The sequence below is a fragment of the Lampetra planeri genome, chromosome 65, assembly GCF_965212315.1.
Source record: "Lampetra planeri chromosome 65, kcLamPlan1.2.h2, whole genome shotgun sequence".
NCBI classification, from domain to species: domain Eukaryota; kingdom Metazoa; phylum Chordata; class Hyperoartia; order Petromyzontiformes; family Petromyzontidae; genus Lampetra; species Lampetra planeri.
The window spans coordinates 1,650,665-1,675,225 of record NC_136171.1 but is presented as its reverse complement, the minus strand read 5'-3'; the positions used below and the strand labels follow the sequence as shown (position 1 = coordinate 1,675,225).

General features: G+C 48.3%; 1 long non-coding RNA gene across 1 annotated transcript; it reads right to left on the bottom strand.

The window, feature by feature from the left end:
* Positions 1 to 4,976: 4,976 nt before the first annotated feature.
* On the bottom strand, positions 4,977 to 17,359 carry LOC144737165 (uncharacterized). Its single transcript, XR_013588899.1, has 5 exons — positions 17,143 to 17,359; positions 13,341 to 15,747; positions 10,838 to 10,940; positions 7,172 to 7,306; positions 4,977 to 6,204 (listed from the first exon to the last, which is right to left on the bottom strand). It is a non-coding gene; the product is annotated as an uncharacterized LOC144737165 (long non-coding RNA).
* Positions 17,360 to 24,561: the final 7,202 nt, after the last annotated feature.

The following is a 24,561-nucleotide window of genomic DNA, read 5'->3' as shown; positions in this document are numbered from 1 at the left end:
GTGTTAACCAGTGTAAGTGTTCCTAGAAGTATCGACCGAACACAATGACATTATCTAAATATCAGGCAAACGTCCCATTGGAGACCCATCAGTACCAGCTCCATGAAACATTGGAATCTGGCTGGGGGCGTTTGTAATCCCATGGGGAGACAGTTCAAATGGAATAACCCCCGGGGTGTCCTAAAGGCGGTTTTGTTTTTCGAATCCTCATCCAGTGGTAGTTGCCAAAATACCAATGATACGTCCAATGTAGAAAAGTATTTGACTCCCACTAAGGCGTCCAAGAATCTTCAATCCGCGGTAGCAGATAAGCGTCTGCCATTGTAACCTGGTTCAGTCAACGAAAGTCGATGCAATACCGCAATGAACCATCTGGCTTTTTCACCAGGACAATAGGGGCTATCCATGGGTTCGTCGATGGCAAGATAATATCGGCCCTTAACATCTCGTTGATTGCATTTTGTACGTGAGATTTCTCGACCGGCCCCATGCGATATTAATTCTGGCGGATGGGTGGTGCGTTTCCTGTCTTTATGTGACGGGACATTAAATGAGTGTGCCACAAATTAAAAATATCTTCAAAATATTTTAACAATGTCCCAAGAGCCTGACGCTGTGACTCGGACAAGTTATCATCATGCGCTGTCATGGCTTCCAGCCAGAGCATGGCCTCCTCATTTGCAGGATCAGTTCCATCCACCATTTTTCCTGCCTAGAATCCTCTGCCCCCTGCTGGCATGGGCTGTACATGTGTAATGTGAGGATATATCCGGCTCACTGACGTATCACAACTCGTCATGATGATTGGCTCTGCCGGTCCTGGTCTATAGCCAATGGGGGGAAGCCTAGGGGCGTGGCCCTGACGTAATGGAAAGGTGACAGCTGTAAGTAGAGGATTGGTTCTGCTGGCTTTGGCCACAGCCAATGGGGAGATGAGTCAGGGGCGTGGTCCCGGGAGCCTACGAGGGAGCCTGGAATATTCCATGAAGGCTAACCAGGATTGGTGGAAACGTACCACATGACCCGGGTATTAAATAGGGGTGGAGACGAACGACACGTGGTCAGAACGGGAACGAACAGAGGAAGGGGACACGCGTGAGCGGGGCTCCGGGTTGCCACGTGGCGGCGCGTCTCTCTCTCTATCCCTCTCACGCTGCCTGTCAGCAGCATGAAGGAAAGCTGTAATGCAAGTTGAATAAAAGACCGGATTCCAGAAGTCGCCTCAACGACCTTTATTACACATGTGCTAAAACTGTTCCCCCATGTATTGTGACAGGCATAGTTGCCTTGTTTAAACCTTGAATAAACAATTTTTGGAAGCGACATAGGATGGTGTCCGCTCCTGCTAAGGCATGTCGATCCATGATCGCCATCACCGGTGACACCAATATGGGTGTGTCTGGTCGAGCCATCACCAGAGGTGTGTGATATCGAAGGGGAATTCAGATTTGAGCTGCTGGAGATACCGTGGGCAGCTCTTTCGCAACTGCTTGCACCTGAGCTGACGTCCGGGTACCATTGTCCAGACATAAGAAATATAGACGTTCCCCTGACAGCATTTCAATGCACCCTTGGTCCGTCACAATTTTTATAGGGAGCTGGTTCAAATAGTCTGTTCCCAGCAAACCGGAACCGTCAACGTGCTGGAGACGAGTACAGGGTCAGATATGACCAGTTCTCCCACCTGAATTTGGGTCTCCAGCTGCCCAAAAATCCCCAATGCGTCCCCCATTTTCCACTACGTATGATAATTGTATGGGATGCAAGCGCTGGGGCCCGGTGGGGAAGCATATAAAAAACGTGCAGGGAGATAATAATCGCCCACGCTCCCATATCTACCAGCATCCAGACCTCAATTTCCCCCACCGAGCCTACCCGAAGCCAGCCACCGTTATGGTGAAAAATTGCATATGTACGAGGGTGGCTGTGATCGTCGAGAAGTAGCAGGTTGATTGACAGTCGTTGTGTGTGTGAGGTCTGCATTGGGAACTGCCGAGGTGTCTGGGGTGCCGCGACTCACCTGCTGGTTGTACGCAGGGCTGGAGAGCGGCTGTTGGAGTGAGGGCAGCCCCAGTGGGGCAGGATCGGTGCAACATCCATGTGCGATCTGGCCCGTGTGACCACATCGATGGAAGGTCACCGGATCCCAGATCTGGCTGGATGCTCCAAGTCCCCGGGGCATTAAATGAGAAGTTTTCTGCGCCGGTCCCCGGTATGTCCCCCTCACAGCTGCCAACATCTCCTCCCCGGGCAGCACCGCATCCATTTCTGGTTCGGCATCTTCTCCCATGTTCCATTTTTTCCAAACCTTCTCCAGTCCTTGATGGGATGATGGGTCCACTGTTTGCGCGACCACACGTTGTGGCCTCATGACCTCCTCATGGGCTCGTATACTTTTCGCAATCCACAAGGAGGTCTGCTCGTCCTCATAAGTGACTGGAAAAACTATTGTTTAGGCCTGTGCAAGAGCTAACATATGGTCAGCAAACATAAAGTCCAGGGCCCCCGCCTCCAGGTCCGGGAAAGCAGCCTGTACCAGAGCCGTGAGAGCGCTTCTATAGGCCAAGGCTGATTCCCCTTCTTTGCACTGATGGTTTTGGAATCGTCTTTTTGCTCTGCATGGTGGGTCAACAATCCCAGCCATCTCTTGATAAGCGGCTTTCAGGGTGTTCTCTTTTTCTGCCGGGATGGAGGAATAAATGATTAAAGCATCATCGCTAAGTATCGTGGGAAGAGCCTTCAGTGCCTCAGGCTCCATTTATTCAAAATAAGTATACGCCACCTCGATTCTGCGAACAAATGCTCCCCAGTCCCCTCCTTTAGCCACAAACTTCTCAACGTGGCCTAACCTGCATGGTCGATCGGTGCCCTATCTTCGTCGTCGGATCAATCTCATAGGTGGAATAAAAGTCGCAGCCTGGGCCACGGCTGCCGCGCGCCTATGACTGTTGTCCCAGTGCCTCCCCATGCAGTTCCAATGCTCCACCGCTAAAGCTCAGTGGCCATTACCGTGACCTAGGGGATTTCGTGCCATTTCTGTTCCAATGGCTAGCGGCGTCGGCCCCACGAAGAGTGATTCCCCCCCATCCTGAGGCGACTCTTCCTCATCTCTTTATGGTCTCGGCACTATCGGTGGCGATTGTGGAGCCTCCGATGGACCTACAGGCCCGGTGAGGATGGATCCCGCCAATCGTGGTGCCGTGCTCTCACCCATTGGTGGCGCTGGCTCCTCCGTCTCTGGCACGGTCGTCTCCAGTGGTCCATCCTGGGCGGAGACCACCCCGGCTGTCGCTGTTGCCTGTGGCGTCCCCGCATTAGCGCTTCCTGCTCGTGCGAGAGGAGTAGCCGCTGTGAACGCCAAGGGCGGCGTCGCCAGGTTAGCAGCCACCCTGTCCTCCCGCAAAGGACTTCCTCTCGCGGGGTCAAGGGCCCTCCGATGTGTCACTCCTTGCTGCCCCGCCATCTTCTCACGATTTGGGGAGTCGTTCCGACCCCGTCTACAGACCATGCCATATCCGGATCACGGCCGGCCAGGGCGCTAGGAGTAGTGTTATGTTCTTCCCCTTCAAAATCAGTTTCGACCGAAACCGAAACCAGACCGAAAGTAAAAAATTTACTTTCGGCCGAAACCGAAAGTATGCCGAAAGAGGCCATTTGCCAACTTTCGGTGCCGAAAGCGAAACCGAATTTCGGTCAACCTCTAATCCTTATATACCCTATCGGCCCCGTTCCTATTGGACACTGCCCTCCACCCCACGATAGTCTTCAACTATCTCATCGTGTACATTTTGCTGTCTCCTTTATGCAGCTCTCGGCCACCTGTTCCCAATCACTCAACTTGTACAATGTAACACTTTCTCTTTGCAGTCCCCTACACATTTATTTCTCAGAACCACATTAGGTCAGGCAAGCGGGGTGCACTCGGTTGAAAAAAAATTCAACAAGGGGGGTACGGTACCCAAACAAGGGTTGAGAATCCACCGCTATAGAGCTTTCTTTGCTAGAGACCCTTCTGTGATGTAACCACCAAATCAGTGCATTCCTTTGTTAATAAAATTCCATGAGATATCCCACCAGAAACGATTAATGGCTCCCCAACTTTCGGAACCTGTGATCGATTTTGAAAACGGTTACCGGTTATCGTTCAACAACCCAAGTCATAAAGCCAGTGAAATGCTTTGGTGCCACCATTCAATGGGTCTTTCTTGATGGGTAGTAGATGATACCGTGCACTGCACCTTGTTCCACTAACACAGCTGCCGTTTGAAAGTACGCATCTTTTACCTTTCGATTGTGTGTGGGAGATAGTGCCCCCACAGTCCACAGTTTTGCGTGGAGAAACGAGAATTCAGAAAGGGGTTTGGTTGGGGAGTTGAAAGGCGATATCGTTGGTAAGTCGTGTTTCCCTATTCCGTTTTCACATACATCATCGTGGTCTGCGTTTTGAGTCACTGCCAGGACATTATGACGGGCATTTATGCCCGCCATGTGGCGTGTTGAGGGGTGAATGGGATGGTCAGGGAGGGGCAATAGGTGAGTGGTGAGGTGGTGAGGTGTTGAGGGATGACTGGGAGAGTGAGGGAGGTGCAGTAGATGAAGTCGTGAGGGGTGGAGGGGTGACTGGGAGGGTAAGGGAGGGGCAGTAGGTGAGGTGGTGAGGGGTGACTGGGAGGGTGAGGGAGGGGCAGTAGGAGCCTTTGCCTTCCCGTGTGGTGGAACGTACTATCCGTACAAACCAAAGCGTAGTTGACCGCACAGTCCGTACAGTCCGTATAATGGCCTAATGACAAAACTTGCATTTCCTACCGTTTTTTTCAACTAACAATTTTTATTCAGAATTTTTAAAAAACATTGTAACGAAACAAAGGAAGCCTGAACCAAATAAGGTAATAATTATACGTATTAAAGAAAAATGATCAATCTAATTGACGTATGTGGGGGGGGGGGGGGAGGACACATCCACTATACATACATTATTAATTTCTGAAGCTTTATTCCACAGTGCACTGCAAGCCAAAGTAAACAAAATTTGTTTTAAACGTTAAACGACAGGCGCTGATAAAGGAACCATGAACAAAACCAAGCATTCATATTTACTACGAATGTAAAGATTAACCACGCGGAACAGGGAACTCGCGCAAATCGAAGAAACCATACTGAGGTATTACTGTCCACTCACACCACTTGTAGGCTCGACTGTCATTTCACAGGTTTTGTGCAGTGGTAGCGATTTTGCCTCATGTCCCGAGCTTCGATTCTCTGGCTTGCCCACCTTTCTATGGTGGAGTTTGTATTTTGTTTTACTGTTCCGCATAGGATTCCTTTGGGTTACAATATTTCTTCCCCATAGCTAGGAGACGATGTAAACATAACAACTATTGGATAAATATCCAGATGCAAAACAAATGACTTGCAAATTTACTCAATCAGGATGTTATGAAAAAAACAGCAAGACCATCCCTCAAAAATATTGAGACTCAGTGAGGCTCTCCATGGTAAAGACGCATAATAATAAACACATGTTATTTAAGAGTATACGATGGGGCAGGAGCAGCGGATAAAAAAAACAATCACCATTGCTTTCAACACCAACAAAAATTCGATTCAAAGTTTCATTCTAGGGCGTGCGTTACCGAATGTCTCTTTAAAGTGTAGATCCGTGAAAACTCCTAGCCGCACTCCTTGCAAACGTGCGGCTTCTCGCCCGTTTGCGTCCTCGTGTGCCTCTCTCAGTCTGAACATTGCGCAAATCCCTTGCCGCACTCCTTGCACACATGCCGCCACTCGCCCGTGTGCGAGACGGAGTGCGCCTCTAAGTGGGCGCGTTTGCAAAGCCTTTCCCGCACTCCTTGCACACGTACAGCTTCTCACCGGTGTGTACTTTAGCGTGCTTCTCCAAGTCAAAGCGAGTTGCGAACCCTTTCCCACACTCGATGCACACGTGTGACCACTCTCCGCTGTGTATCCTGGAATGTTTTTTTAAGGTGTACCACGTTGCAAATGCCTTTCCACACTCCTCGCACGTGTGCTTTCTCCCATCGGAGGTGACCGCCACGAGCAGTGTGGTGGCTTCGAGCGACTTCCCGCACTGCCCGCAGGCTCGCGAGGTCTTGCTGGCACATTCCGCTTTGTCTTTCATCGCGTTGACGCATCCTCCTCCCTTCCCGCACTCCTCGCACAGGAGTTCCATTTATTTTGCTTCATCTGCAACACATGGTTAAAAATGCAAATGGGAGGGTTCAATTAACTGATGCGAGAAATCAATCAAGATTGATGCGAGAAAAATAACCTTAGGTTTGCATTTGTGTGTGTATGGATGTTATTAAGCTATTCTATAGGCTTGCTGGATCTCAGTGAAATTGCCCATGAATCAGCGGTACGGGCAGTGTTGAATCATGTGATCCGAAGTCTGGCTCTGGTGACTCATTTTCTCTCCCTAGCCAATCCTGCGACTGCTACTCCCTGCCCCTGCCCCCCAGCTATGACCAGGCCTACCCCAACCCCCATCACGACCCCAACCCCCATCACGACCCCAACCCCCATCACTACTCCAACCCCCATCACTACCCCAACCCCTATCACAACCCCAACCCCCATCACTACCCTTATCACTACCCCTATCACTACCCCAACCCCTATCACTACCCAAACTGCTCCTTAACCACTCCCACCTGTCCTGCTATCACCATAGCGTCATCACCACTTTTAACAACCTCATCCGTTATGTCAACCACAATCATATAAGGTAAAATTTTATAACTGTTGTAAAACACCTTGCAATTCGGCACTGATATATAAATCTATATAAGATAAGGAGACCGTATTTTCATCCCCTTTTCTGCAGTGTATTTAGGGCTGACCACTGTTTCCTGGGTTGGTCCAACCCCGGGAGTCCTTGTTCTTATAAATGATTTAGCTTCGTTGCCAAAAGTTGTTTGAGAACAGGGCTATCTAAATGGAGCGCACGAGGAATGAGCCTTAATTTTGGGGCCGTTCTTTGACACGACGCACGCTAATCACACCGACGGGATAAGTTTCGCGTAATAAAAACGTCTTCATCTTGTGGCACGGCTCCCAATGGTCACAACGTCTGGGAATATGGTTGCAATAAAAACAAAGGGGATGATCGCATTTTTTTTTCTCAGCGCTGCGATCAAGGGGAGAGACTCACCTTCAGCAATATCCTCCTCCGACAACTCCACCTCAATGAAATTCTGGTCCGACGTGTAGGCACGTCCGCAGGAATTCCCCATCTCCTCTGGCCTCTCGCTGGTTTCTTCAACTTGAACATTCGTTGACTCTAGAACTGTAATATATACACACACAAATGTCTTTCACAAGTGGAAATACTTACACGTAAATAAACGAGGCAGTTACAAACCCACCTGTTAAGAATGATCAACATTGTCCGAGATGAGCCCTTTGAGTCTTGGGTGTTAAAAAAACAAACAAATAATCACACGTTATGTATTTATTTACAGCAGTAGATTTAAACCACCACAGATGCCATTGGGAAAGCCAAATTCAAGAGAACAAATTCGTTGCAAGTGTTTTGACTTCCTTTAACCGCCAGCTTGATTTTCGTTTTTTTTTGTTCAGAGCTCATATATATGTGGATGTAAGCCTCTTTTATAAGAGCTAATTGTGCTTGCAATTTAACCGTCTGAAAATCACAACAGCACTTGCATTAGCAACCATATTGGTGCCATATTTTACCGAGCCTGAGCCTTGATCACTGATGAGTTCAGCGCGGTCACAGATGATGTTACATAACTATGGGTGTTTAAAAAAAAAATTGGAATCTGTCCTATACCAGCCCTTAAACATTCTCTATGAATGCCTGCCCTATGTGCATGTAACTGTTGGTGGCAAGAGTGAAGCAGGAGGTAACACTGATCCCTGAGACGAAGAAGAGCCTAGGTTAAATTCCAGGAATCGGGCATCTTTCTGTATGAAGTTTATACATTCTCCCACCTCTTCTTCAGAGTGTGCGAGTGTGTGCGAGTGTTTGTGTGTGTCGAGTTTGTGGGAAGCGGTAGTGTAACAGTTGGCACGCTACACTACAAACCTAGCGACCCGAGATCCATTCCTGCTCACGGCCAACACTGGTAACGATTATCTAAGCTGGTCATAGGCCTCCCCTAGGTGGACTCAGCCTCAAATGAGTACCTGATGCGGTGTGTAAACATAATCACTGGGGAGACAAAGGTTGCTGGGCATGGTATCGTGCCTCCCACCCCCTTGTGTGCTGTGGTGGTCTTCATAGCTGCTCGCTCACAGCACTTGCCCCAACAATCTGTTCAGGCTATATGGGGGATCTTAGATGTGAAGTTTGTAAGCTCTCCCCCCTGTTTTACATCAGTTTCCTCTGGGTTCTCCGGTTTTCGCACATGACAAAACAAAACCCACACAATGTAACTGGTATTGGCGAAAACATCCCAATGCTGAAGAATTACCTGCAAATTACGCAACTGAATCAGAATATGTATTTATACTGGAGGAATCCGATGAGCTATGAAGCCCTTTTTCACCGATGTCCAACTGAGATCACACACAGCAGCGGTAACAACATCATCCCCCCCTACTGTAGAACTTAGCAGAACCCTCCTGAAAAAGAGTCTTGAGACTCAGCGAGGCTTCCCTGGGTAAACAAGCATAACAATAATATTAATAGGCTCTTTAGAGAGCATTCTTCTGAGCTTGTTGTTGCTAGGCCCCGTGCGTTGCCCTTCATCAGCGATACCCTGCCTTCGGAGATTGGTCATTTGCTGTATTCCAAATGATTAAACACAATAGGTTTTACCCCTTCTGGCAAAAAAACTGGGTATTAAGATGTTCAAACACCAAATAGATAACTTTTGCAAGGCATCAAGTTTGCATTAACCACGTACTTGTGACAAAACATGCAAACAAACATGTTCTGATAATATATGCAATGTTTTTTTAAACTGATTGAGACAAGGCCATGAAAAAAGCTGTCTCTTGTGGTGGAGGGTGCACGACACACATTTTTCTCAATCGATCTGACCCAAAAATCTATTATGAATGACATCACAAGTTGCCGCGTAAATATAGTATCGGTTACAGCCTGGCATGTGCCAGCATTTTGCTTGTTGTGGGAATATATATATGTTTGATCAGTTATGGCCTTGATGTGGGTCTGCACAGGTGAGCAATCATGGGGGGGGGGTTATGTGGCAGTGTTATTCGACACAAAGGGGCCCAGTTGGTCGCAAGGGGGGCCCCCGAATCAACAGATAAACAAGTAAAATACATATTTTGTTCATTCCAACAATTAACCATAAATGCCTATAAAACAGTTACAAATGAAATAATATTTCCTAAAAATACACACAGCGTAAAATCTAGTAGCCGCTACTGCTGATGTTTGTGACTGAACACCATCAGGGTTTTTTACTAACTGACGTGCGCATGAAAACCAAGATGCAGGATAACTTAATTGTGAGTATTGTTACCTTTAAATATGTTTAGTAATACTCTCACTGTGAGACTGTCTTCCTCTAAACCCCAATACTCAGTCTAACTAAAATAATATAGTTAAGAGCCTACATATTATTATATACGGGGGTTAAAAATACATCCATAGCAATTTCAGTAAAAGTGAGTCGGGAGAAAGGAGGGGGGCCCACAGTTGGATAATTCATAGGCCCCGACCTCCTTCGTTGAAATAGCTCATTGCACCCCTGTGTCTGCATGTGTGCTTTCAAGTACCGTTACTCAAAAAAGACACTTCAAATATTCAGAACAATGTGTCCGGGGAGCTGAATGTCAATGCCGAGGTCTGGTGTCCATGAGAGGGCTTCTAGAGAATGTTTGCTTAGTTTTCCTACTCCTCCGTTGAAGGAGCGCAGACTACAATGATTTACGATGTGGTTCTATAGTTTTAGTCGCATGACCACAGTATCACTGTGGCTTCTCTTTAATATTTGTCTTTGATGTATAAAACTACAAGAGGTTTTATTTGGGTTAAATGGTGTAAATATAAATGTGTCATTAAACCCGCCACCACCCAACACAACCAATTAGTGAGGTTTGTCACAAAAAAACCATGCTAGTCACCTACTATAATCACCGAGAAATGTCTGTCTGTCCGTCCCGCGTGTGACGTCACTCCACATGAGGCCCACCCCCCTCATTAATATTCACGAGTGGGTGGATTTTTACACTAACGCAGAGGAAGGTCGAGTTGAATTAAATAATTTATCATGCAAAGTCGCTTCAAATATGACGTTTCTTTACAGAAAGTGACGGTAAAATTAAATCTACGCAGCACAGTGCTACATCCATGCGTGATGTCACTGCAAAAGAGCCCCCCCCCTTAATTAATATTAATGCCTATGTGGAAATTTATACTAACGCACAAGAAGGTCGCACACTCCACATGCCGCACCCCTATGGATAATATTGGTCACGAAATCTGTGTTAAACTTAATTTTTATTTTATTTTACCACTTTTTCAGAAGCGACCTGGCCACAAATGGTAGCTCGACAAAGTGGTTTATCACGTGGAAATGTAAAGCTGCCAAATGCTCTAAACGCATGTTTCTAAATGAATGTGGAGGGGAAAACCGGAGGACCCGGAGAAAAATGCATGTGACCACAGGGAGAGCATACAACCTCCAAAAATATATAGTAGGCGTCAGGGTCAGGATCGAACCCACTACCTCCTGTATACAAGGTGAGGTAGTTAACACCTTGCCACCATACCTGTAACTTACTCATTTGGGATCACAATTGCAGCAGCAGAAGCAATTGTTGTTCCTGCAATGATGATTCATATTTGACTATTGCCAAGGGCTTTAAAGTGTTTTCTCACCAGCAGCATCTTCATATTTAACAGTGAAGTCAGGACACATCCCAGAGCATGCACTCTCTTCGTCTTCTTGTTTGATGACCCGACATTCCATATATGAAGATATCTGGGGAACAAAAAACAGACATTCTAACATCTAATAAGATATATACACACACACACTTTTTACTATTGTACATACACAAATGCAGACTGATGGGGAAAATGCAGGTGCTGTTAGCGAGGATCTTATAAAAGTCAGCACGACACAAGAGGGGGTTGGCATAGCCAGTAGCAACCACAATCAGCCACCTTTTGTCTTTCAGTTAAAAAGTTTTATGATATGTAGCCAGGTCGCTCTTTTTCAGAAGCGACATGTCCATCAAAAATGAGAGCTCAACTAAGTAAGTGGCTTATCATCACGTGGACATTTATAGCAGCCAAATACTCTTAAACGCACGTTGATTCTAAATGTAGAGAGGAAAAACCGGAAGACCTGAAGAAAAAAACCCAAACGACCACGGGGGGAAAGAGAGAGACACTCAAACTCTAAATAGACAGCATGCATCATCAGGGTCAGATCGAACCCACGACCTCCTGCATACCAGACAAGGTAGTTAACATCTTGCCACCGTGGCACTCCTATTATACTCATGTTGTGGGGAATCGCGTTGTTCTGCATATGAGGTAGACGCCTGGCTGCTGCTGAGGACTCTATCGTTCATTAATATTAGTCCGCATGTATGTTGAACTTCTTTCACACACCGTACGTAGCCAACCGTGCTAATCGGAGGGGAGGACAACAAACTAAACACAAAACGCCGTTCTAAAGAAACGAGATGATTTAGATGATTTAAAAGTGCATAGCTCCCAGTGGCTTCCTAATATCGGAAGGGTATTCCAGACAACTGAAGAAGCACATCTGAAAGCGTGCGACAGCTTGCCAAAAGCCGCTGAGAGGATGGACAGAGTTCATCCGATGGATTAACTAAACACAAAAAAACAGTTCTAAAGAAATACAGTTTTCAATCTAGACCAGTTGTTCTTAACTTGGGGAGACACGGTCAGATTAAATCTTGACTTAAAGCTTTCGTGACTGCAGGAATTCATATTCTTGGGTCTTTTGGGTAAATCCACGTAGATATTTTATACATCTTTGTGGCTTTACCGAAAGACCCAAGAATATGGTAAGATTATTTTAGAAGGTAAATAATCGAAGAAATTTAGCACGGGCACATAAGTATACAACTACTTTGTTTCATCAAGCCATGTATTTATTAACATTATATATTTTTTAACGATTGAGAACCAAAGGGGTGCAAGGCTGCAGTAAAGGTTAAGCACCACGCACAGCTCTGTGCAACGTGCCAGTAAAAATTATTATCGAGCGCCACGCAGAATAAAACACGAGACCGAATTAATAATTATGTTAATGTTGAAGGAAGTCAATCAGCGTAAAAGGGGCGGTACTAATGTGGGCTTTTTTGATCCACAAATCGTTTCTTTAGATCCAGAAAAGCACACGACAGGAATCACTGTAGCGATTAAAAAAGAATGTTCGAGCATGGATCAAGCATGTGTAGTGACATGGAATGGGTCACTATCTAGCATAGCACGGGTTGCTGGCAGAGAAGGGGATCTGCAGTTGCAGCAGCCCTGTCTGCCAGCAGGTCACGTGATAAGTCAGAGAGAGGGATGTAAGGGAAAGGTGTTAGGGGGCACGTGAGGTAAGCCCGGGGAACCCGCGAGTAGGTTCTAGAAGGGGGGCATGGCTGGGGCGGAGCGAGGCCACGCCGGGACGATAAAAGAGGATCCCGTGCGAAGGCTCGGGGCTGTTGCTTGGAGTAGGATCCCGTCGTGCTGCTGGAGTCTTCATCACCGTCTACACCTTTTCGGCGTCGTCAGTTAGGCAGCCTGCCAGCTGTCTTGACTGAGAGTTGTAGTTACCCCTTTGTAACCCGTGTGAAGGCTGATAATAAATAGCGTGCCTCCTACTCCTCGTATCTCTGAGTCGCTACACATGGATCAAGCTTGGTATCGTTAAAAATTGGTCGATTCCTGTTTAATCGAGCATTTAATCGTAAAAAAAAACGGCGATTCCCATTCCGGTATTCCTTACATGGGCAAAGCCATGCCCCCGTCACTCTATATATGGATCTGAATAATTAACATAATTTTGTATCACTCCCAAGAGGCAGCGATCGTCACAACTGTTGACTTTAAGAACGAGAAACAAACAGTTCCGAGCAGTGACGTGCGGTGAGGTCAATGGCTGGCGAGGCACTGGCTAGTGTCAGAGCCAGATTTACACACATATGAACCCGATAGAGGCAGCTTAAATTCACCATTCAATTGGCAGATTGCACAATGACTATTGGTTAGGCGGCCGTATGTTTCATACATATCAGCATTCTTTACAACACCCGCATACAGGTAAGTTACGTATTCGATTCACGTTTTATAGGCTAATGCAGTTCCACTATTCATACTCATTCGACACAAATGAAAATATATTGTCTGGTCTTACCTTTACTTGTTTATTTACGAAGTCCATTCGCCTTTCCTTCTGGACAAATATGTCAGTGACTTTGTTGTAGAAGTCCTCTTTATTTTCTTTTAGTTTTAAAAGTCTCTCCATCTCAATAGAGATGATTGCCAGGGATGAATGTCGTCCTTGGTCAGTCCGATTCCGACTGTATGTTTTGAGTCGTTTCAAAGCAGAGAACGACCTTTCAATGGACGCTGTTGTAGCTGGTATAGTGAGCACCAGCTGGAGTAACTTTGTCGCCTCGGGAACCGTCTGCATCAGATCATTCTGGGCCAAAAAGCTGAGGAGCTGTCCGGGTGATTTACATTCGTTCCTCACCATTTGTGAACTATACAATCCGATAAGATCAGCCTTTAGTCGAACAAAGTCAAAGTACCTTGCATATTTTGATAGGCTCTGCAGTTTGGTGTCATCGAAATGTTGTGACATTTCATAAAATTTCGTGCAATCAACCAAACCAAGGAAAGTTAGCTCACTGAAATGATCAAACCTAGCTTTCATTTGAACACTGATATTGTCCAGAATGTTATGAAACATTATTTTCCTCTCATCTCTGATCGGCTGTTTACTTCGGGTATTGTCTGTCAGGCCAAGTGTGACGCATTTCTGCTCGAATCGATCATAGAAACTGTCAAACTCTTGTCTCTGGCGTTCCACAACTCCCATTGTGCTGCGGATTCGTGCACAGCAGAATCCAATGTCCATTACTTTATTCTGCAGCACACGACAGAGTGCATCGGTTTCATTGAAAATGCCCTCATATGCCATTATGAAGAAGCAGGTTGATGCTTTTGACAGCCAGAGATCATATCCGGCGGCCATCATCAGGGTGTCATTGTCCCAACCATCGGGATTTTCGCTCATAATCCGGAACACAGCACTCAGATCAGATTGGTACATGCTGATTGTCTGAACTAGTCTAGAATTTGAGCTCCATCTCGTGGGCGCTGCTCTTGGTAAACGTCGTTTCACAACATCGTCCAGTAGGTGGGTACGCTTGGTCGACTTATTGAAAAACATCGCAAGTCCCTCAACTGTTTTAAAAAACGTTTTACACTCAGGCATACATTTTGCTGAATGAGAGAGCACCATGTTCAATTTGTGTGCATAACAATGGGTAAACCTGGCTTCAGGTACCTTTTCTTTAATCTTGGCCTGCACCTCATTAAGATCTGATGCCATCACAGAGGCTCCGTCGTAAGTCTGAGCTACCAGCTTTTCAACGCAATTGTATTTCCCCAACACTCCCAAAACATAATCAGCAATAGCCGGTGCTTGTCTGTCATCACCGACATCAACAAATCCCAAGAACGCCTCCCTCACCTCACAAGTCACCTCACTTTTAGCGACATAACGCAAAATTACAGAGACCTGGGCTTTGTTTATGACATCCGTTGTCTCGTCTACTTCGACTGCAACAAATGGGGCTGCATGAATCTCCTCTTTGATATCATTTCTAATTACATCACCGACTGCTTCGATTAAATCGTTCTGTATTCTGTTTGACAAGCCAGAAAACACAGTGGATGTCTCCAAATGTCTTGCTAACTTTTCATCTTTCTCAGCAAAAGCATGTAATAGTTCCACAAAGTTGCCACGATTAGAAGTGCTTGCACTCTCATCGTTACCACAAAATGCTAAGTCCTGTTTGGCTAGGAAGCAGGTCGCATTAATAAGGTCTTTTAAAACCTCACGGTTTTCCTTTACCTTAGCATTGTGGATGCTGATATTTAATCTCCGCTGTTCAATCAAAGCCAGATCTATCCTTGAAGCTCCAAAAGTTTTTAAAGCAATTTGGCTTTGAATGTGAGTTGTCGATTTTTCATGTTTGTTGAGGCTCCTTGGTAGATTTTTCAAGTCACAAAATCCCGCGTTAGTCCAAACGTTGTCGGTAGTGGAAAACAGAAGGCAGGGAAAGCAGTAGAGGCGATTCCTCGTAGCACAACCACACAGCCAGTCTTTTCGTTGGTACCACTCCATTTGAAACGACCGTGTTATTTTCTGTCCCTTCGTTTGAAGTAGATCCTCAAGCTCAGGCATTGGTCTTCCATTGTTTATCACTCCCTGCTTTGATTGAAAGTCCAATTTTTGGAAATTTTTAAGGTTAGATATAACGTTTTCCATTTTTGCAGCCGCTGGATTTTTTTTTGCTGGAGCTAGCTAACGTGGAGAGCGAGCGTCAATCACGTGGGCTCAAGACACGCCCCCTCAGTGAGGCAGATGTGGTAGCTGCCTCCCCTGGTGCTTTTTCATCGCAGTTTCATGACGCACATCTTCCAAGTGACCCGAGTATATCATTACCGCGTCTTTGGCAGATGATTAATTGTTATTGATTATTCTGCCTTAACGACGTCCCACCGGCATAGTGAGCATCATGTAAACGCAGCTGTAAGACAATAAGCGTAACTGTTCAGACGTAGTGTGATATAACATTTGCTAATCACAGGCTTAGAATATTTATATATACATTTTACCTACGTGACTTTACCGAAAAAAACAAAGAGTATGGATCCTTGCAGTTACGAAAACTTAAAATCTAGAATTAAAATATGCTGTGGTGGCGTATGCTAAGTGTGCGATGGAGTATGCGATTAGGCGGTGCCATTAGAGAATGAATGTCTATGTTTTTCTATGTCTCTCTGTATCTGTCTATTCCTTTGTGTTCCTGCCTCTCATTTCTCCGTATCTACAACTGCATCAGTGTCTGTTTCTCTATCTCCATCCAGCTCTATCTCTAGATCTCTCGTCTCCGTGTCTCTCTAGTAGCGCTGCTACGGCCTCGTTAGACGTGTCCCTCTTCGTAAGAACACCTCCAGTCAATCCATGTACAGCTGTCTCTCTGTTATCTCTCTGTGTTGTCTGTGTTCTGTCTTTGTGTATGTTTGTCTGTATCTGTGGCTATGTCGTGTCTGTGTATCTTTCTCTCTTCAAATCTGCTCAGAGTTCGTATCCTCGTCTCTCTCCGTCTCACTGTGTTTGTCCCTCTGTATGAATGTCTATGGATCTCTGTACATTTCTGTATTACAGCTGTATTAGTGTGTTGATGTACCTGTGTCTCTGTACGTGTCTGTGTGTGTTACTGTGTCTGTGTCTCTGTACGTGTCTGTGTGTTACTGTATCTCTCTGTCTCTGTACGTGTCTGTGTGTGTCTGTGTGTATGACTGTGTGTCTGTGTGTCACTGTGTGTGTCACTGTGTGTGTCTCTGTACGTGTCACTGTGTGTGTCTCTGTACGTGTCACTGTGTGTGTCACTGTGTGTGTCACTGTGTGTGTCACTGTGTGTGTCACTGTGTGTGTCACTGTGTGTGTCACTGTGTGTGTCACTGTGTGTGTCACTGTGTGTGTCACTGTGTGTGTCACTGTGTGTGTCACTGTGTGTGTCACTGTGTGTGTCACTGTGTGTGTCACTGTGTGTGTCACTGTGTGTGTCACTGTGTGTGTCACTGTGTGTGTCACTGTGTGTGTCACTGTGTGTGTCACTGTGTGTGTCACTGTGTGTGTCACTGTGTGTGTCACTGTGTGTGTCACTGTGTGTGTCACTGTGTGTGTCACTGTGTGTGTCACTGTGTGTGTCACTGTGTGTGTCACTGTGTGTGTCACTGTGTGTGTGTGTCACTGTGTCTGTCACTGTGCGTCACTGTGTCTGTGTGTGGCACTGTGTGTGTCACTGTGTGTGTCACTGTGTGTGTCTCTGTGTTTGTCTCTCTCCCTACGACGTCTCCACGGAGACTGCGAGTCGGCCTCGAGTCGGCGCCGTGTCCGCGTGCCCCACTCGGCTCACCGTGGACGCGCCCTGCCGGGTGCGGAGACAGACAACACGCGACTGACGCTACGCTCGGCCGTGTCTCTGTCCCCGCTGTCCGTGTCTCTGTCTCCGCGTTGTCCGTGTCTCCGTGTCCTCCCCCGTGTCTGCAACAGCCGAAGCTGCCGTCTCTTTGTCTGAAAGTGACCTCCCCCACCCCATTCACTGCCCAGCAAGCGACAAGATTCAGCAACAACGTACGTCGCATCACAGCGACAAGATGCAAAAACGTATCGCATTTGAGCGACACGATGCAGCATAATGTGCTGGACGCGACAGAACAATGTTTATTCAAGTTTCATTTATTCGGTATCGCCCTGTGAGCCATGCGGCTCTTGAGTCGGGTGCAACCGCAACAAACAAAATATGAACAGAGAACATCTTAAAGTGACGACGCGCAACAGAAACATCCTGGATAAACCAGCAAATCTTCCAAAAAAACCCACCATATTACAACACTGTGCAAAAATTCCAGTGTAAATGCAAGTCAAACAATAACAACCAATTTAGATCAAAGTTATCAGGCCAACTCCTCACTTCCGCAAGAAACATGGCTTAACCATATGTTTTCGAAATCACCATAATAAAGCTATAAAAACTGTAACAGTAATCATAAGAACTGTGATTCAACTTTCAAATTTAACAAACAGGACCCTGCGGGGTGGGCTGGTAGGAATAATACTTAGTACCGGTACAGGGATATCGACCGGGCTGGGTGGGGAGGGGCTGGGTGGGGAGGGGCTGGTCACCCCGTGGTGTCCTTATAAAACTCAACGTTTAACCTACTCACGCCGGCTTGTGCCCGCCTTCACAGTCGGGCATATTTGCGGAATACACCACGCCGCCGTTGACCCTGGCCATTGACCGAGCAACCCAACGTTCCTACCAGCTCCCTCCGCAGGAATGTGTTCTATGTGCCACTCAGTCCGTATTTAGCCGCCTATTCTGTTGTTCCACTCGGTCGACTGAACGGGTTTAAGGCAGTGACTGGAGAAAATGTGTTGCTCGTAGTGTGCAAAAAACTCATCTTGCTGTGATTTGCTTACTAAAAGCGGGGGTGCTGCATCATCGTTTTTAATCATAATATCACTCAAATATTGGTGGGGGGAGAGGGCGGGGGGGCAGGGCTGGGTGGCGCGTCTTACTTCTCGGTGGTTTTGTTTGTGTGCAGATAATAAATCGCAACAAAATTGAAGCAGAGAAGTGCACCGCCTCCTACACCAGTTGACAGCCCCCCCCCCAACACCCCCCAACACCACCCTCAACACCACCCCTCCCACCAGCCCTCACCACCCCCCCACCACCCCCCAACCCCACCACCACCACCCCACCACCCCCCACCACCACCTTCTGCACTAGGCCTCGCGAAGCCTCCCGCACTAGGCCTCGCGAAGCCTGCCGCACTAGGCCTCGAAGCCTGCTGCACTAGGCCTCGAAGCCTGCTGCACTAGGCCTCGCGAAGCCTTCTCTGCAGTAGACTTAGCCAAGCCTTCTGCACTAGGCCTCGCGAAGCCTCTGCAGTAGGCCTCGCGAAGCCTTCCCTGCAGTAGGCCTCACGAAGCCTTCTCTGCAGTAGGCCTCGCGATGCCTTCTCTGCAGTAGGCCTCGCGATGCCTTTTCTGCAGTAGGCCTCGCGAAGCCTGCCGCACTAGGCCTCGCGAAGCCTGCTGCACTAGGCCTCGCGAAGCCTTCTCTGCAGTAGACCGAGCGAAGCCTTCTGCACTAGGCCTCGCGAAGCCTTCTCTGCAGTAGGCCTCGCGAAGCCTTCCCTGCAGTAGGCCTCGCGAAGCCTTCTCTGCAGTAGGCCTCGCGAAGCCTTCTCTGCAGTAGGCCTCGCGATGCCTTCTCTGCAGTAGGCCTCGCGAAGCCTGCCGCACTAGGCCTCGCGAAGCCTTCTCTGCAGTAGGCCTCGCGAAGCCTTCCCTGCAGTAGGCCTCGCGAAGCCTTCTCTGCAGTAGGCCTCGCGATGCCTTTTCCGCAGTAGGCCTTGCAAAGCCTGCCACACTAGGCCTCGCGAAGCCTGCCGCACTAGGCCTCGCGCCGTGCTTTTCGTGCACAAATAAGGCGATGAAATGTATCTCGTCTCTGTGTTAATAAATGTATCTGTGTTAAAAAGACGTGCTGCGTTTCAATAAAGTAAATTTGAAGCGAAGTTTAAAGTTTTGCCGTAAGGCGCCGGAAGCGATGGCCATCTTGTTTAGTTCACAGATCGCAGGGGGAGCGTGCGGCCATCTTGTCGGACAGGGTCATGCCAAGTGTTTGCAGTAGGGGGCGATGTTGATACACGGACGGACCGACGGACGGACACATTAATCTATTGGTGGTCTGGTCCACTTCGTTCCTACCAGTATAAAGGATATACATAACATGTACGCACAAACTTGCAGCCATAGCTGGTAGCATGACACTGCCAGTGTATGATGTGTGAGTGAGTCAGTGGTAGTGAGTGAGTGTATAGTGAGTGAGTCGGTGTATGATGTGTGAGTTCGTGGTTGTATGAGTGAGTGTATGATGTGTGAGTGAGTAAGCGTATGATGTGTGAGTCAGTGTATGATGAGTGAGTCAGTTTATGAAGTTATATAGCGTCTAAATGCGATTACATATCAAGCCCCTGTACAAAAATAGTCCATGGGCTAGGTAGGGCTACCACGCCAGACCCCTGGGTCTCTCCATCAATTTGGCATTTGTTTAATGCTTTAGACCGTTTAGGGTATACTCTGTGGGTCTCTCGGTAAAGTCAGGAGATAAAAAATAAAATAAATCACGACGCTTCGATCGCAACATAAGCAATCATCTTTAGGTGAAAAAGTACAGCAGGCGGACTGCTGAGGCAGAAGGAAATATAGCGGGAGAGCTACTGCAGCCATCTAACCTATATAATTCATTTTTTGTCTGTCTGTCTGTCCGTCCGTCCGTCTGCGTACGCTCGCTTCCAGGGGATTTAGCTCTTGGACCGTGGGGTTCGCCGAGATAAAATTTTGCCGGTGGGCACGCACCGGCCCCGCGGTAAACTTAGACATTTCCGATTTTTCGTCTCTAAACTTTAAATCGGACCAATTATTGATTTAGTGCGATTTCTCTTTATTTATTTATTTACTATTACCGACTGGCATGCGGGAAGGTGGTTGCCCCTGGCAACGGGCGGTTGGCCCCTGGCAACGGGCAGCAACGCCGTCGCTGCGGGGTGGACGCCTTTTTTAATTCCCGTTAAAAATATGCACACGCATTAACACGCGACGCTGAGGTAAATTCATCAAAGTTTCACGTCCTCTTCACTCCCCCCCCCCCCACCCCAATGTGTGCAATTACTATCATAGGGTCGGTAGATAATAAAATTATAGCGATTAGACAGTATTATTGTAGCGCGGGGGGGGGGGGGGGTAACAGCCACAGCACACAGCCTCGGCCGGGTGGGCAATCTAGGCGAGGCCGGAGGCTCTGCACGGTACTAGGCCTCGACACCTCACACGTCTCAGGCGACGACTTTGTGGTAGAAACTCGATATACCCAGCGTTGCCCGGGGGGAAAATACATTTTAAATCTTCTGAAAACTTTTAAACATAACATACCAATGAAAATACAACTGTGTAATTTAAAATGTAAAACCGACGCGCCAAGAATCGATTCTCTGAATCGCGCAAAGGAATCGAAGGTTGTAGATTCATTTAGAATCGCCCTGTTCCCGTTTAATATAAGTTGGTTATAGAGTTGATATAAACTGATACGAATGGGAAATATCCAGCGTTGACCGGGGCAAAAATATAATTAAAAACTCCTGAAAACTGTAAAACATAACATATCAATGAAAATAAAACTCTGTAATTAAAAATGTCGCCCAAGCGCGAAAAAAGCGATTCTTTGCAATCGTTGCGAAGGAATCGAGGGTTGGAGATTACTTTACAATCTCCCTATTCCCTTTTTAACAAACTGCGTGTCGCCAACAGACACACACATTCACACATTTAGCTTTTACATTTAACATACAAAACGTCAGCATGTACTGCTGTCATCATAGGCAAAAATATATATACCTTCACCACTCTCCTTCACCACTCTCCCTCACTCACCATCACCACTCACCCTCACCACTCACTATCACTCACTATCACTCACCACTCACTATCACTGACCACTCACCACTCACCCTCACCACTTACCCTCACAACTCACCCTCACCACTATTCCTCACTACTTACCCTCACCACTCTCCCTCACCAATCACCAATCACCCTCAAGCATACTTGGCGACGCATAAGTAAGTTTTTAAAACGGGAATAGGGTGAGTGGTGGTGGTGAGGGTGAGTGTTGAGGGTGAGTGGTTAGGGTGAGTAGTGAGGGTGAGTGGTGAGCGTGAGTGGTGAGTGGTGAGCATGACTGGTGAGGGAGAGTGGTGAGGGAGAGTGGTGAGGGTGAGTGGTAAGTGGTGAGGGTGAGTGGTGATTGGTGAGGGTGAGTGATGAGGGTGAGTGGGGAGGGTGAGTGGCGGTTGTTAGTGGTGATTAGTGAGGGGTGAGTGGTGAGGGTGAGCGTGAGTGGTGAGGGTGAGCAGTGAGGGTGAGTGGTGATTGGTGAGGGTGTTATTGGTGAGGATGAGTGGTGAGGGTGAGTAGTGAGGGTGAGTGGTTGTTGTGAGGGTGAGTGGTTGTTGTGAGGGTGAGTGGTGAGGGTGAGTGGTAAGAGTGAGTGGTGAGGGTGAGTGACGGTTGTGAGAGGTGATTAGTGAGTGGTGAGGGTTAGTGGTGAGCATGAGTGGTGAGGGTGAGTGTTGAGCGTGAGTGGTGAGGGTGAGTGGTGATTGTTGAGGGTGTGATTGGTGAGGATGAGTGGTGAGTAGTGAGGGTGAGTGGTGAGGGTGAGTGGTGAGGGTGAAGGTGAGTGGCGGTTGTGAGTGGTGATTAGTGAGGGGTGAGTGGTGAGGGTGAGCGTGAGTGGTGAGGGTGAGGGTGAGCAGTGAGGGTGAGCAGTGAGGGTGAGCGGTGATTGGTGAGGGTGTGATTGGTGAGTATGAGTGGTGAGTGGTCAGGGTGAGTGGTGAAGGTGAGTGGTGAGCGGTGAGGGTGAGCAGTGAGGGTGAGTGGTGATTGGTGAGGGTGTGATTGGTGAGGATGAGTGGTGAGGGTGAGTAGTGAGGGTGAGTGGTTGTTGTGAGGGTGAGTGGTGAGCGTGACTGGTGAGTGGTGAGGGAGAGTGGTGAGGGAGAGTGGTGAGAGAGAGTGGTGAGGGTGAATGGTGAGGGTGAGTGGTGAGTGGTGAGGGTGAATGGTGAGGGTGAATGGTGAGGGTGAATGGTGAGGGTGAGTAGTGAGTGGTGAGGGTGAGTGGTGATTGGTGAGGGTGAATGGTGAGGGTGAGTGGGGAGGGTGAGTGGCGGTTGTGAGTGGTGATTAGTGAGGGGTGAGTGGTGAGCGTGAGTGGTGAGCGGTGAGGGTGAGCAGTGAGGGTGAGTGGTGATTGGTGAGGGTGTGATTGGTGAGGATGAGTGGTGAGGGTGAGTAGTGAGGGTGAGTGGTTGTTGTGAGGGTGAGTGGTGAGCGTGACTGGTGAGTGGTGAGGGAGAGTGGTGAGGGAGAGTGGTGAGAGAGAGTGGTGAGGGTGAATGGTGAGGGTGAGTGGTGAGTGGTGAGGGTGAATGGTGAGGGTGAATGGTGAGGGTGAATGGTGAGGGTGAGTAGTGAGTGGTGAGGGTGAGTGGTGATTGGTGAGGGTGAATGGTGAGGGTGAGTGGGGAGGGTGAGTGGCGGTTGTGAGTGGTGATTAGTGAGGGGTGAGTGGTGAGCGTGAGTGGTGAGCGGTGAGGGTGAGCAGTGAGGGTGAGTGGTGATTGGTGAGGGTGTGATTGGTGAGGATGAGTGGTGAGGGTGAGTAGTGAGGGTGAGTGGTTGTTGTGAGGGTGAGTGGTGAGGGTGAGTGATGAGGGTGAGTGGTAAGAGTTAGTGGTGATGGTGAGTGACGGTTGTGAGAGGTGATTAGTGAGTGGTGATGGTGAGTGGTGAGGGTTAGTGGTGAGCATGAGTGGTGAGGGTGAGTGTTGAGCGTGAGTGGTGAGGGTGAGTGATGATTGTTGAGGGTGTGATTGGTGAGGATGAGTGGTGAGTGGTCAGGGTGAGTGGTGAGGGTGAGTGGTGAGCGGTGAGCGTGAGTGGTGAGTAGTGAGGGTGAGTGGTGAGCGTGACTGGTGAGTGGTGAGGGAGTGGTGAGGGTGAATGGTGAGGGTGAATGGTGAGGGTGAGTGGCAAGTGGTGAGGGTGAGTGGTGATTGGTGAGGGTGTGATTGGTGAGGATGAGTGGTGAGTAGTGAGGGTGAGTGGGGAGGGTGAGTGGCGGTTGTGAGTGGTGATTAGTGAGGGGTGAGTGGTGAGGGTGAGGTTGAGTGGTGAGGGGATGTTGAGTGGTGAGGATGAGTGGTGAGCGGTGAGGGTGAGCAGTGAGGGTGAGTGATGATTGGTGAGGGTGTGATTGGTGAGGATGATTGGTGAGTGGTGAGGGTGAATAGTGAGGGTGAGTGGTGAGCGATGAGGGTGAGTGGTTGTTGTGAGGGTGAGTGGTGAGTGGTGAAAGTGAGTGGTGAGGGTGAGTGGTGATTGTTGAGGGTGTGATTGGTGAGGATGAGTGGCGAGTAGTGAGGGTGAGTGGTGAGGGTGAGTGTTGAGGGTGAGTGTTGAGGGTGAGTGGTGAGGGTGAGTGGCGGTTATGAGTGGTGATTAGTGAGGGGTGAGTGGTGAGGGTGAGCATGAGTGTTGAGGGTGAGCAGTGCGGGTGAGTGGTGATTGGTGATTGGTGAGGGTGTGATTGGTGAGGATGAGTGGTGAGTGGTGAGCGGTGAGGGTGAGTGGTTGTTGTGAGGGTGAGTGGTGAGGGTGAGTGGTGAGGGTGAGTGGCGGTTGTGAGTGGTGATGGGTGAGTGGTGAGCGGTGAGCGTGAGTGGTGAGGGTGAGTGGTGAGGGTGAGTGGTGAGAGAGTGGTTAGTTTTGAGGGTGAGTGGTGAGGTTGAGTGGTGAGGGTTAGTGGAGAGTGGTGAGTGGTGATTGGTCAGTGGTGATTGGTGAGGATGAATGGTGAGTAGTGAGGGTAAGGTTGAGTGGTGAGGGTGAGTGGTGGTTGTGACGGTGAGTGGTGAGGGAGAGTGGTGTGGGTTAGTGGTGAGCATGAGTGGTGAGGGTGAGTGTTGAGCGTGAGTGGTGAGGGTGAGTGGTGATTGTTGAGGGTGTGATTGGTGAGGATGAGTGGTGAGTGGTCAGGGTGAGTGGTGAGGGTGAGTGGTGAGCGGTGAGCGTGAGTGGTGAGTAGTGAGGGTGAGTGGTGAGCGTGACTGGTGAGTGGTGAGGGAGTGGTGAGGGTGAATGGTGAGGGTGAATGGTGAGGGTGAGTGGCAAGTGGTGAGGGTGAGTGGTGATTGGT